The 14,640-nt window shown below is 38.0% G+C and overlaps 1 pseudogene; it reads right to left on the reverse strand.

Annotated features, from left to right (window-relative positions):
• Positions 1-7,341: 7,341 nt before the first annotated feature.
• Positions 7,342-9,635, reverse strand: LOC122152897 (annotated as a pseudogene).
• Between the last annotated feature and the right edge of the window lie 5,005 nt (positions 9,636-14,640).

Consider the following 14,640-nt stretch of genomic DNA (forward strand, 5'->3'; position numbering starts at 1 on the left):
AAATAGTGATTTTTGAACATGGTGCAAGAAGTTAGGGGAACAAATACTTGCACGTGTAACTTCTGAGTTATTATTATGGAATATCTTATTCTAAATGTTTTATTGGTGATGAGTACCTACTCTGGAGGAATGGATTACTTCTCACATAACAGGAGAGATTAAGAAGCCTACCAAAAGACAGCAGAATTCTTCATCAAGAATTAAATGGGGTTAAAAGAAAATGCCAACTGCCCAAACACCAATATGTTTTTCAGATTTCTCTTAAAATACCAATGTCAGAGCTACACAACTCAGTCTAGACAGTCCCAGCTCAGGATTCACTATCCATTTTAATGATGGACAGATGCTCTGTGACTTAACAGGGAGGATTTTATCATTTGTTGAGTGGAAAAATACCTTTGAACAACCTTTGAAGAAATCTGTTAGACAGTTATACATTTGAAATTGTCTTAGTTTTAATCATTTTATGTGCTCTTTTTTCTCTTTTTTTTTTTTTAAAGTCAATTGGACGATAAGCTTTCAAAGACTGTTGTGACTGCCAAAACAACTCTTTTGCCTGCATATCCTTCTCTTTTTTCTTTTTTTGTATTCATGAACCCACAACAAAACCCACAAAAGCTCTGAAAAAAGTACTTTCCTCTTCTAATTATAGTTCAGTTCTGTTTTGATATTTTTATTAAATTGTAGTAGGAAAAATTGTCTTTAATTGTCTGAGCATGAAAACATGCATTGTTGCAACTCCTTCAACAGTTCCAAAATGTAAATTTTTGCAGCACTTTTTGTAGATTTATAAGCATAGCTTGCATATCCTGAGAGACAGATCAATTCAATCTCAGTGACAGTATTCTAATGATATAGCTATATTGTCATTCACTGTATGCTAGATAGCTCTACTTCTAAATTGGATATGTATATATTGATGAATTTTAAAAAATTGATTTCCCATGTTCAATTAGATTACAAGAGAGTTTCTAAAAGAAAAAATTAAAATCACGTTAAAACAGGAACAGGGAAACGTATCAGTCAGTCAAAGATAAGAACTGCATATCAATGGATACACAAAAGCAACAACAATGAGTTTAAATGTATCCGTATGTTTGGATAGTGAATGCATAATGAATGGATGGTGAATGGCTGAAATTTCACTTGCAATACCTGACAAAGCCAAAATTTCTTCATTCCAAAACCTAAATATTTCCAAAGTATCCATTATGCTGCTGAATTCTGACTTGCAAAGAACCTCCTGCCTTTTCAGAGAACTTGTTAAAACAAAATATCACCCTGTATTTCTCATGACTCTGATATGTAATGTGTTATGTCAGTAACTCAGATCAGTCTCATTTTTACTAAGCATTTGCAAGTAAGTGAAGAAGGTCATGGAGAATGCTTAACAACAGACTGTGCTGCTTTGATATTGATAGACAAAAGCATCAAAGCAAAAACTGGGAAATTGGATGTATGCCAAAAAACAATAGATTAACTGTTCAAGTAATCTTAAACCAAGACTAACCTAAGAATGCAGTAGATTCACATCTTCACCATGTGTATTCTCCTCTAGACACAAGCCCACAGATTTAAAAAAATACATCTTAAACATGTGTAAAAATAAATACTTATGAACATATTTTTCTGAGAGTTATGGAATTTAAGTTATAAAGAAGATATAAGGAAGAAATTCAGATTTCTCCTATGGTTATTTTTCCGGTGTAGCTGTGTATAAGGGCCATTGGGCACATCTGGTGCAGTTACCGATTCTCTGAATTGTTCAGATACTCCCTTCCCAGTGAATATCTGTTCAGTAGAGACAATCAGCTGACTGGAGACAACAGACAAAACTGAGACAAGAGAGTCACCTCAGCTCATAGAAGCCTTCACTGTAAAGCACAGAATGATTATTGCACCAGCTGTCTGGGTGGAAGGAGTCCCAGAGTAACTGCAGCAGCCTCTGTTGGACTCCAGTGTTATTTATTTGTGTGTTTATGTTGTTTAACACCCTGGGTGGAGAGTCTGGGAAATCCAGCAATTGCATCAGGGAACCCTGCTGCAGAACTGGCCAGTCCGCATCCAGATGAATCCTTGCAGAAAAGGCTCCTGTGAATGTGGGAATGGTTGCATAGACAGACTTTGGTACATAATGCCAGTTCTTAGGACATATCTTGTACATAATTCAAGGATATCAACTCTATGCAAAGACTCAAATGAATTAGCTGTTTTTTTGCCCTTTTTTTTGTTTGTTTGTTTGTTTGTTTTTTTATGGTTGTCTATGACTGTGCAAAAATGTGTAATCAACACAAGAGTTGCTGGCTCACACTGAAACACATAGTCAAGCATGCAAAAATAAAAATACTTAGAGAAAAAAAAAATCTTCATTTCTTTCTGGTTTCTGATTGAGTAATGTTGTATCTTATCTATTATTCCAAGGCAGATGTATAAAGAAGAAATCTGTAGATTTGCTGAAGGAATATAAATATATAGAGTCACTATGGATGTAGTGTGAATGAATGAAATTAGTCCTTAAGATCTCTATTATAAAAAGAAAAAAGAAATTAGTGAAATGACATTCATTTCCAGTAGTTTGAAGAACAGCATTTACATTACCTCCAGGCTATCGCTTCACTGGGGAAATGGGGAGTGCCCAAACTCCTTCTGATTCTACTTGCTTAAGATTCAGAGGATTATCATGCATTACCAAGTTCAAATACTATTCTGTAGATAATTTTGTTTGACTACTACTTTGATATAAGTATATCCTAGTCTGAAATATTTCTCTCACATTTTACAAATTCTTTAAGTGGAGTTGGGCCTGCTTTTTATAAGGAAATATCACATCTTACCAGGTAGCATGCAAACCTCAGTGAGTCCAGGGCACATATCCCTGCTTTGTTTCACTTAACATCCAGTTGAAAAACAACTCTAAAATCTCAATAATGTGGGTGTAGTTGGACAGGATTTTTTATTTCTGGATGAAATTCATGGAATATCTGCATCCTTACACCCTTCCACACCTCTCCCAGCCTCTTCCCAATAAAACAAATGTCCCTTGAGGTAGCCATTTTAATTTTTAGACAATGAGAATGTATTACACAGATATTTAATAGTGATATTTTAGCTTCTTTCTAATTAGGACAGCTAAATATTTACTGTATTACAAGAGGAAATGTTAAAATAAACAAATATTCCAGAAAAAAAAAACAATGTCTACTCAATTCCAGCCAGATAATGGACAATTTTCTTCTTTTTTTCTCAGTCTTCACACATGTAAAGAACACTTCAGAGAGGGTTTGTTCTGAGTTAGCAGTGCCATCTAACAAGTCACATTTCCACTACTGAAAACATTCATTCTCCTTCCATGCAGAGCTGAAGTCAGGGTCTCCCACAGGGGAAAGTAAAAATGTTGGCAGACTTATGATGTGAGGTTTGTACACATCAGTTCACAGAACTGGAAAGATGTACCCCTGAGATTAACTTGTATTTTTCTGCAATGCACTTGAGTCTTCAAGAAATTCCTGCTATCTCTGTTTCTTTTCCATCTCCCCCCTTGACAAGGACTTTATGGACACATATGTGTATTTAGTCCCTAAAATCATGAATTAATGTCACTTATAAATATTATTCCTGTAATCTTTACTAATGACAGATGATGACAAAGTCCAAAATTTAAGAATTCAGTTAGGCACTGCAAGAATTAGTTATTTTTCCCTTTGCCCAATCATTAAGATCAACAAAGAGCAACAAATATGGCAGCAGAAAACTCTGCAAATTGTAGACAACAGTGACTGAACTATCATAAGGGAAGGTTCTATCCCCATACAACTTTCCCCATACCAAATGGAACAAAAAGGGAACAACACATGAAAGGGAATATTTGAGGTATTGTTTTGCCAATTGACGGAGTTAACACAAAGGACACAGACACCAAGCTAAAGAAATAGGCTTATTTTACTTTAGTTTAAAACAGCAGAAAGAATAAGCAAGGTAATGCACCTAGACATTACTATTTAAAGCTAGCTATAGTGATTAAGAAAGATACATCACCAATTGCCCTCATGCTTTACCATCATCCAGATCTGTGCATCAGCTGGGGAGCCCCGTCACAGCGAAGGGTCGGAGAGCTTTTCCCGGCAATTGGGAAGTCCTACGCAGGGCGTCCACTCGTAGGTGAGGTCTTCGTCTTTGCTGTGAGAGGGTCCAGCTTTTATACAGTTTAACAAACAAGTCTAAACAAAACGCACAGGAGATATCTGGCAGATTGATATGCCTCACTCAGGCATGTCCGGATCTGGCCAGGATCTGGGCATGTCCGAGGAGTTTCTGTTTTTCTTTACATTTGGGATTTATAGTTACTTCCTATTGTTTACTTATAGTTCCCAAGGATTGTTCCCAGGGTTACATTTTCATGCTGATAAGATGTTGGTTGCTTCATTCTGCTGATAAGATGCTGATTGCTGGTCGGGGAATTCACTCAGAAGTCAACTTTGGTTTGAGGCCTATTGTTTGGGCCCCTTTTTGTTTCAATTGGTCCTTTGACTTATGAGTGAAGATCACGACCCTTTTGGAAGAGCCCAATATGTTCGCTCTATCCGTTTGATACAATACCATACATAACAATTATATAAAGTAATAATAATAATGTTAACTAACAATATTACAAGAGGATGTATTAAGAAATTCAACACTTGGGTTGCAGAGGATGAATATCCAGTAAAGATGTCCCACCAGTGGTGTGCAGTCTCCTCCATCTGGCTAGCTAGCGACATTAGTTGATTCTTTGTGATTACAGTCTGTATCACAGAGTCTGACAGAGTTTTATTTCGTCATTCTAGGTGTTGTCGCAAATGTTCTGATTGTTCCATGATGGTTTTCAGTGGAGTCAGGGATAAGCTGATTCCATTAAGTCCTAAGATTTGGGGATGCCAGTACATGTTTAGTCATTCTTCATGCGTTGAATAAAAAGTATACATCTGTCCATGCCAGATGAGATAGAATACATTTCTGAGGCATCCCGAAAATGGAGTACTTAGATTATACATTTCTATAATATTTTTATCATTTGTTACTATACAATCATGCTTAGCACTAATTTCTACAAACATATCAAAGCTTTTGGGCAAAATTGTCCATTTACACAGATTCACTGACTGTTCCAATAAACATGGTTCATATAACCGTGAGCTTTGTCCACACAATAAACCATTTGCTGTGGATGTACACAAATCTAATTTACGGGTTCGATTCCTAGAGTCTATATAATCTCCCTCCAAGTGGAGCAGCCAATATTCTGGTTCAAAGGGTGTTTTTTCCCCAAAAATTACAGGCAGTACTAGAAATTTACACATAACTTCATGTTGTCTAACATCGTAGTGGACTATTTGACCAGCACAGAATAAATCTGTGTACTGCACTGTCTGTGGAGATAATTTGACTCAATGGGTTTGAGGAATCCATTTCTTAAATATGTTTCTCCATAACAGCTCATTATTAGCCATTAAGTCACTCTGAACTTTGTTTCGTTGCATAAGGACATGTAAAGTCTGCAGTGTACCTGTTGTCCAATTCATAATCTGGCTAAAGTTGTGGTCAACATGCCACTGATTAATTTGAGTCCTATTGAAGAGCTTTAAAAATTCTGTATCATAGTTCAGTGACCCAATTTGTGGGGTAAAGGTAGTTGGAAACCACTGAGCCTACAACCTAATTCCTTCCGCCACATCATAACCAGCATTCTTTACTTTGTTTGTTAAGGTTTCGATATCAATAGAATTTAAAACTCCCATTCCTGCCCCAGTTCCTCCTAACAGGGTACCATACCATGCGCTTTTCCATCTACATGATGGTAGCAGGGGGAAAGAAATATTGAAATGAATAACATGTTTCTGATATTGTTGAGCTACCTGAACACAAGTAGATGGAATGCGGTACAAATGATCAACAGAAATATGAGGTTTAGATTTTAACATAATAAAGAAGTCTCCCCAGTGTAACCGATTTTTCATTACTGAATTATTATGGCATATTAGTGTTTCTATTTCTTCCATGGGAAGGGTTATCGCATGAGCAGCATTCACCTCATGACCATCTGTTCGATTAACACATTTGTAATAATCTTTCGAACTGGGCAGACCTGATACATTACAACATTTAAGAGATACTTTACTAGATATAGTGACATTTGAACTATCTGTAGGACAGGTTACAAAAAGACGTCCACGATCTCTCCATCGTGATGCTGTTCCTGAAGGCCACCAGTATGTACATGTTTCATTATACTGAGTACTGAAAGTAAGATTGGCTATAATACAGGCAGAATTGGCTTTGCATCGGAAATCATCCTGTTGTCTTGTCTTGGTTGCATTTTTCCATTGCCACCTAAGCGGTGTCTCTCGTGGACCTTCCAATGGCCATCCTGGTGTGAAAGCCTTTCCCAAATGGACCATGATGATACACAGGCAAATCCATCTTAGCAGGATCTAAAAGATAGAATCTTAAGACATCTGGTTATTCCCGCAGATAACATTTAGTCACAGGAACATATTCCCATTTTTCCTGTCCAGGTTTCATGATTAAAACAGTATTGTCTTTTCCTGTGGCTATTACTTCAGCTGGTTCAGGAGGTCCGCTTGAACTCTGGACCCATACTTCAGCTCCGTTATTGAAATTAGTTGATCCAAACCCTTTATCTCCACGAACAGTGGTGACTTGAGGTGGATCCCCTTTTTTCACAATTGCTTTCAAAACTGGCAATATCAATAGTTGTGCTATTCTGTCATGGGGATGAATAATCAAATCTTGTTCACCATTGTTTAACAGAATTACTTTAATTTCTCCCTTATAATCCGCATCAATCACTCCTTCCATGACGTGAATACTTTTCAAGGCTAGGCTCGAACGGGCAGTTATCAAACCAAAGTGTCCTGGAGGAATTTTAATTCCTATCCCAGTATTGATAACTTTCATCTGTTTTTTATTTATCCTGATCAATTCCAGTGCATAGAGATCTAGCCCTGCAGCCTCTGGAGTGGCCCGGTAAGGGGCCATCGCACCTGGAACAATTTCCCAGTAAGTCAAAGTCTCACTTACTGTCAGAGGTTTTATTTGTAAATTGGGTGTAGTCATGAGCATCAAAGGGGTTTCCATTTCCCCAGTGGGCCTATTGTTAAGAATATGTAGCGCATCTGTGAGATGAGTTTTCCATCGGGATAGGTTCCCATCTCCTAACTTCTTCAACTGCTCTTTCAACAACCCATTCATTCATTCAATCAATCCTGCAGCTTGTGGATAGTACAGTATATGAAAAACCCACTGAATATTTTGCTGCTCAGCATACTGTTGGACAAATTTGTTTCAAAAATTAGACCCACTGTCAGTTTGAATCTGCAATGGAATTCCATAGTACAAAATGATTATGCCTATAGTACAGATAGTACTGTGATGAGTAGCTTTCTTACAAGGATGGGCAATCAAATATCCAGAATATGTATGTACAGCAGTGCAGACATATTTACACCCTAGGTTCTGAGGTAAAGGTCCGATATAATCCATTTGCCAAATTTGTCTGGGCAATTTTCCTCTTCCCAGTTGTCCTTTCACAATATTAGGCACTGGACATTTGTGAGTATGTTGGCACACGGGGCACTGGGCGATTATAGTTTTGATCATATCAAGTGACATTGTTATGCTACGCTCTTGGACCCACCCGTAAGTGGCTTTCTCTCCAAGGTGCCCACACTTTTGGTGTGCCCATTTTGCCAAGCCTTCACGATCATCCTTCTGAGGGAATTCTAATCCAGCTTGGGAAATCTTTGCCCGGTTGTCTACGACAGAGTTATAAAGTCGTTCTAAAGTGTCCACATTACTATGAGCATCAACATGAAACACAGACACCTTAGTCCTCTGTACTATTTCCCAAATATCCTTCCACAATTCCTTTCCCCAGACTTCTTTGGAGTATATTTTCCAATCTTTGGCTACCCATGTTGGCAGCCAAGTAGCTAACCCATTAGCTACTGACCAGGAGTCAGTATATAAATGACATTCTCCTAGGTCTTCTTGTTTCAAGGCCATATAAGCTGCATATAATTCAGCATACTGGCTGCTTTTCCCTTCTCCTGTAGTTTCTAAAAATTTTTCTAGATGGGGATAGTAAGCTACTGCTTTCCAAAACCTCTTCCCTCCTATATACTTAGCTGATCCATCAGTGAACCAAGCATGTTCCTTTTCAGAGGGTGTCAATTGGTCGAAAGCATTTCCCCATCGTACTGGGGATTCCCGTTCAACTGTGAAATCAGGGTTCATTATTTAATCACCTGTGGGGGCAGTAGCTACTCTCTCGTGGAGGGTAGCTACTCCATCAACCCCTACCTTGGCCCTATCCTGAATATACCATTTCCACTTTATGATACTCGATTCTTGAGCATGCCCAATTCGATGGGTTTTAGGAGAGCTTTTAACCCATTGCATGATAGGAATTTCAGGACGAAGGGACACTTCATGTCCTACTGTAAGCTGCTCTGTTTCTACCAACGCCCAATAACATGCCAATAGCTGTCTCTCAAAAGGTGTATAATTATTTCCTGCCTCTGGCAGCTTTCGTCCCCAAAAACCTAAGGGAACCTTTTTCTTTCCCTGTTTTTACCATAGGCTCCAATTGACATGTAATCCATTTACTGACACATTTAACTCCACTTCTCCCTCCTGCAATGGCCACAAATCTAGGCCCTTTTGAATAGCTTGCTTTGCTGACTCAAAAGCAGCTTGCTGTTCATTTCCCCATTCAAACTCATATTTTTTCCTTGTTACTTTATGCAAAGGAGTCAGGATCTGTCCTAAATGGGGAATATGCTGCCGCCAAAAGCCAAACAATCCAATAAATCTCTGTGCCTCATTTTTATTTTGTGGTACTGCAAAATCCAAAATTTTCTGTCGAGCTTTGGGTAATATTTCCCGATGCCCACAATGCCACTGAATTCCTAAAAATTTTACCGTTTGGGATGGTTCTCGAATCTTGTTAGGATTAATTTCCCAACCTTTCTGTCTCATATGATCTACCACCTGTTCAAGTATTTGTTGCACTTCCTTCTCATCGTTTCCCTGAATTAGGATATCATCAATATAATGCACTATTTGCATATGAGGAGGCAATTTTATCTTATCCGATGCTCAGCCACTGTCCGATGGCAAATGGTTGGACTATGCAGCCATCCCTGAGGCAATCTGGTAAAGGTATACTGTCGTTCTTGCCAGGTGAAGGCAAACTGGTCCCAATGCTCCTCTGCAATTGGGATAGTGAAAAAGGCGTTAGCTAAATCTATTACAGCATACCAAGTCCCTGAATGCTTTTGAACCTTTTCTATTGAAGTAATAGTATCTGGTACAGCTGTTGTAAGTGGTGGGGTGTGTTTATTTAATTCCCTAAAATCTACTGTCATTCTCCATGACCCATCACTTTTCTTGACAGGCCATACCGGATTGTTCCAAGCTGTGGTAACTGGTTTCAACACTCCTGCATCTAATAAATCTTTAATTGTCTGTGATATCTCCTCATGCCCTCCTGGAATTCTATATTGTTTCATAGTCACTAATTTAGTAGCAGCAGGAATCTGTACAGGAGGCATTTTCACTTTTCCTACTAAAATTGTTCTAATACTGATATGATTTTTCACCCCAAACTGCTACTGACCATCTGGGAGATTCAAAGTTAGTCCCTTCAGAATGTCTATTCTGATTATGTATTCAGAAATGGGGACAATCATGACTGAATACAGTCGTTTTGGGAGGTTTCCTATTTTCATTTCAATTTGAGTTTGTACAGCTTCAATTTGTTTCCCTCCCAGACCTGTAATAATTACAGGTTGTCCTTTAAATTTCTTTGGATTCCCATACATCAAGGAGGCCTCCGTTCCTGTGTCAATTAAGGTTTTTGCTGTTTGTGAGGACCGGTTTTTCCAAAATATTTGGAGCTCTGCATGGGGCCGTCGGTCCTTCCGTGCCCATTGCACTGGAGCTTGGCCATAATTTCATTCCTGTTTACTACGCTGGACAATTTCCCTAGTCTCCTTCCATGGGTATAAATCAGAATAGAGCTCCCAATCCCCCCTTTCCCCCGGAACAACTGATCTGCCCGCGGAGGCCCCACCGTGTGCAGATGGGAAGTCCTGCTGAGGCTCAGGAGGAGGTACTGTAGGCTGAGTTACCCCTGTATTCTTAGTTTCAGAACTCTGCACTCTCCTGCTAGGCTTATTCAGCCCTCTTTGTTTGTATATTCGCCACAGCTCGTTAGTTGGAACACCATCAATCTTTTCAGGAGATAGGCCATCCTTCAATAAAGCTGTAAACATTTCTTTGCAAGAAACTCTGTTCTCATTTCCTTTAGGGCTGTCCCGAGTATCTCGGTTTTCTGCACTTCCTCGGGGGCCCCATTCTCCAAGATCACCTAGCTGTTGTATTTTTTCAATTATTTCATCAATGGGATTTCCGGTCTCATTAATTAAGAGAGTCATTATTACATTTTTATATGCTGGTGGGGCAGTTTTAATCAATCGGTTTCTATGAGTGACAGACAAGGCAGCTTGCATCATTCTGTCAGGGTCTCCTATAAAGATTGCCAATTTCATACCTTCCTCCTTCATCCGCTGTATACAATCTCGCAAAGTATACCAGGGACATTCCCCACCTGGCCAATCATTGTCCGTGCGGTATTTATTATTACATCCCCAGGCAGCCAAGGTTAACAAATTTTTATCCTGAGGATTATTTCGGAATGCATCTTGCACAAAGGAGTCAGAACTCAAAACTAAAAACTTCCTAGATTCCCCTGGATCTAGGGTTACCCCTGCTGCTCCCTGATCATGCAAACGCACCATCCAAGAGAGCAGGGGTTCCCCTGGTCTCTGCTTAAATCTTTCAATTATATCATTTATTTCACGCTGAGTATAATCTTCAATCACATCATTCCTTACTTGTTGCCCGTTAGTATCCAATTCTATTTTCCGTCTCCACACTGGTTTTACATCCACAGGTTCATCTGAGGAACCAGCCTCATCAGAACCTGTAGAATCCCAAATATCTCCATCCCATCTGTCAGGATCCCACCGTACCCCTGCTTCTGCAATCACAACATGCACTTTCCTATGGTTTACTCGTCCCCTTCTTTTCTTATACTTCTACTGTGCAACTCTTACTGCAGCTCTTTCAGCTACAGTCTGATAAGTACCCAACTTATCGGCAAGCAACTTGTTTTGACACTATAACATTACAATTTGATTCTGCAAATCACACAACTGTCGCTCCATGTGGGAGCGCTCTAACAACAGTTTTTCTTTCCGTTAGTGCTGTTTCCGATATGCTGTTAATAAAACCCATCCCTGTCTTCCCGAACACACAATTTCTTTTCCTTTTTCGATAGATAACTTTTGGATACATTTTAATGACAAAATGACATTTTGTTCTAATCCTGTCCATGATGCCAAATTTGTTTTGCCAATTGACGAGGTTAACACAAAGGACACAGACACCAAGCTAAAGAAATAGGCTTATTTTACTTTAGTTTAAAACAGCAGAAAGAATAAGCAAGGTAATGCACCTAGACATTACTATTTAAAGCTAGCTATAGTGATTAAGAAAGATACATCACCAATTGCCCTCATGCTTTACCATCATCCAGATCTGTGCATCAGCTGGGGAGCCCCGTCACAGCGAAGGGTTGGAGAGCTTTTCCCGGCAATTGGGAAGTCCTACGCAGGGCGTCCACTCGTAGGTGAGGTCTCCGTCTGTGCTGTGAGAGGGTCCAGCTTTTATACAGTTTAACAAACAAGTCTAAACAAAACGCACAGGAGATATCTGGCAGATTGATATGCCTCACTCAGGCATGTCCGGATCTGGCCAGGATCTGGGCATGTCCGAGGAGTTTCTGTTTTTCTTTACATTTGGGATTTATAGTTACTTCCTATTGTTTACTTATAGTTCCTAAGGATTGTTCCCAGGGTTACATTTTCATGCTGATAAGATGTTGGTTGCTTCATTCTGCTGATAAGATGCTGATTGCTGGTCGGGGAATTCACTCAGAAGTCAACTTTGGTTTGAGGCCTATTGTTTGGGCCCCTTTTTGTTTCAGGTATTACTCCAAAATCTGTTACTGGAGTGAACATCTGTCACTAGGGATCTTGTTGGCATGACTGGGAAAGCACAATAGTATCATGTGGCTGGTCTTATCACTTGCTTGGAAGAGAAATAATAGCCAGATGGGCACTTTATTTTGTGTATCCCAGTGAGACTGATTCTGGTGAGTAGACGTCAGAGAAACCATCCTCTGATTTTTCTTTTCCTTGTGAGAAAATAGGTACAAGTTTTAAGGGAAAGTACAGCATTTGGTGCTGATTGAAATATAGATGAGAGGCTTTGTGATTTGTTTTATAAAGAATCTACAAAGTAGGTTTTAAAAATGAAAGGTAATATCTAAATAGATAACGAGAGAGTAGAATAATGTATTTGTAATAACTGCAAAAGATTTTATGTTGTCTGTTTATGATGCTAGCAAAGATTACCTGTTAGGATTTTGAGAAAGGTGTTCCAATATGCCACAGGTCTTTAAAGCCTTTTCTTTTTTTTTTTTTTTTTTTTTTATATTTACAACTCAAAGGTATGTTTGTTCACCCAACGCAAAAGCTACAAAAGACAGAATATGTATTTAATTGTGTTGAAAAATTGGGCTGTATCCAATCTGTAATTATTCTAGTTTTCATAAAACTACTTACATAGTAAGGAACAATTTAATAATTGCTGAGACTATCAGAATTCAGTTTTGAATGTATTCATGGTATCTGAAATATTATTGCAAATTTTGTATGCTTTATGCCATGACAATCAGTTACTGAAAAATTAAGAGGAGAGTCCAGATTGTAGAAAATGTAGCAGTTGTATCACATAGTTCCAAGAAACAAACAAACAAAAAGTTTTCCATTTTGGAAAAGAGTGATGAAACTTATTTCAGGAATTAAACATTTTCTTCATCAAAGCGATGCATTACAACTAGCTGCATGAACATAATGAATTATGTATTTGTTTATAAAATTAAGTGCAAGGCTTAATATGGATGATGAAATCAACGCAGAGAAAAATGCATCTTTTCAATGAAAATTAGTTGTCAGACCTCTTAAAATAAAGTTTTTAAAGTAAAAAATATATTTTTTTAAATACTTGTTTACCTGACATCCACAAATAATTATGGAAGAATATGGTACACCAATAGTTTTGAAGGTAAGCGCACCTCTTTTGTCCTCATATCACACACTATTATTTCAGTACTGTTGAAAGCCAAAGATCTGCAAAATTAAATGAGGAATACAATAAAGCCCAATATGTTTTAAGAAAATAAGAATTCTTTCACTGTAACTTCATGCTGGTCTTTGGCCTACAGATCTAGATCCAAAAGTTTAGTATCTCTGAGAAGTTTAATATAAAGATTGTAGAAATCTGCTTTAATTAACCATCCTGTAATATGACCCTATGTCTTCTGTACAACAGAGAATAATGCAATCAACACAGGCTGTTGAAAGGGAGGTATCTGTCAGTTTCTACGTTTGGAATTCTTGCCTTCTTCTGGGAGGTGGTAGAGCATGTCTTGTCTCCTCTCCAGTTTTACCCAAGGAGACAATAACCATGACCAGTCTTACACAGAACAGGGAAACTTTCCTCCATGCACTTGTGCTCTGCTGCACAATCCCAGAAAGTAACTTTCTCAATTTAAGAAGAACTCAGTGAGATGTACGCTCCACACAGCTTGCATGTGGTTAAGTGAAAGCAACTGCTGGGCAGTTTGTTTTACATGTGTGGTAATTACAACTTATTTGCAGCAGCCTTGTTTTGAAAACATCCCCTCAGCCACAATAATAAAGTTTTGCCTTCTGTATTAGTTAATAATATGATAATATGCATATCTATGATAAAACACTATATTTCTTGTGGATTTTGAGAATGCAAGGATCTTAATGAGGCTAATGAAATAGTTTCCTTTTCCTTCACTGGGAACTGAACATCTTTCTAGAGCCCTTTAGCCTGTAGGGCCAGAGAATTTTGACACATGCGTAGACATGCATGTATCCATGAATAATCATTTAACTAGAATAAAAGAATTAGTTTGAGTTTGTACTAAGGGAAGTAATTAACAATTAAAATTTTATACCCAATGTGAATTGTTTTGTTTAAAGGGGTTTTTAAGCCCTGAAAGTGAACAACCGTCAAAAATGAAACTAAAACTTGAGCCAGACTATTTATATTTTTTTTTTTTTATTTTATTTCTAAGAAGATATAATCTGCTTCAGCAAAACAGTGCAATATGTTTAGTTTTATATTATTGTAACTGACATTTACTCTGTTTATGAAACTCTTTGTACTAATAATAGAAATAGTTTCCACTACTATACTTCACTTATATAACTCCAGCAACGAGAGACTTCAGAAGAAGAATGCTTTGACTGACACACTGTTACAAACTTTTAATGGTCTCTTGAACCACATATATTATTCTTAATCAGTTCAATTCAAGGTTTAATATTGAAGGAATTCCCGGGAGTAAAATTAAAACCATTGTTGTATATTTTGCTGAAAATTTGAGATGTGGTTCCTTTATGTTATTAATCTTTGTGG

This window comes from Tyto alba, unplaced genomic scaffold (assembly GCF_018691265.1).
Source record: "Tyto alba isolate M040663 unplaced genomic scaffold, T.alba_DEE_v4.0 Super-Scaffold_13, whole genome shotgun sequence".
Classification (NCBI taxonomy): Eukaryota; Metazoa; Chordata; class Aves; order Strigiformes; family Tytonidae; genus Tyto; species Tyto alba.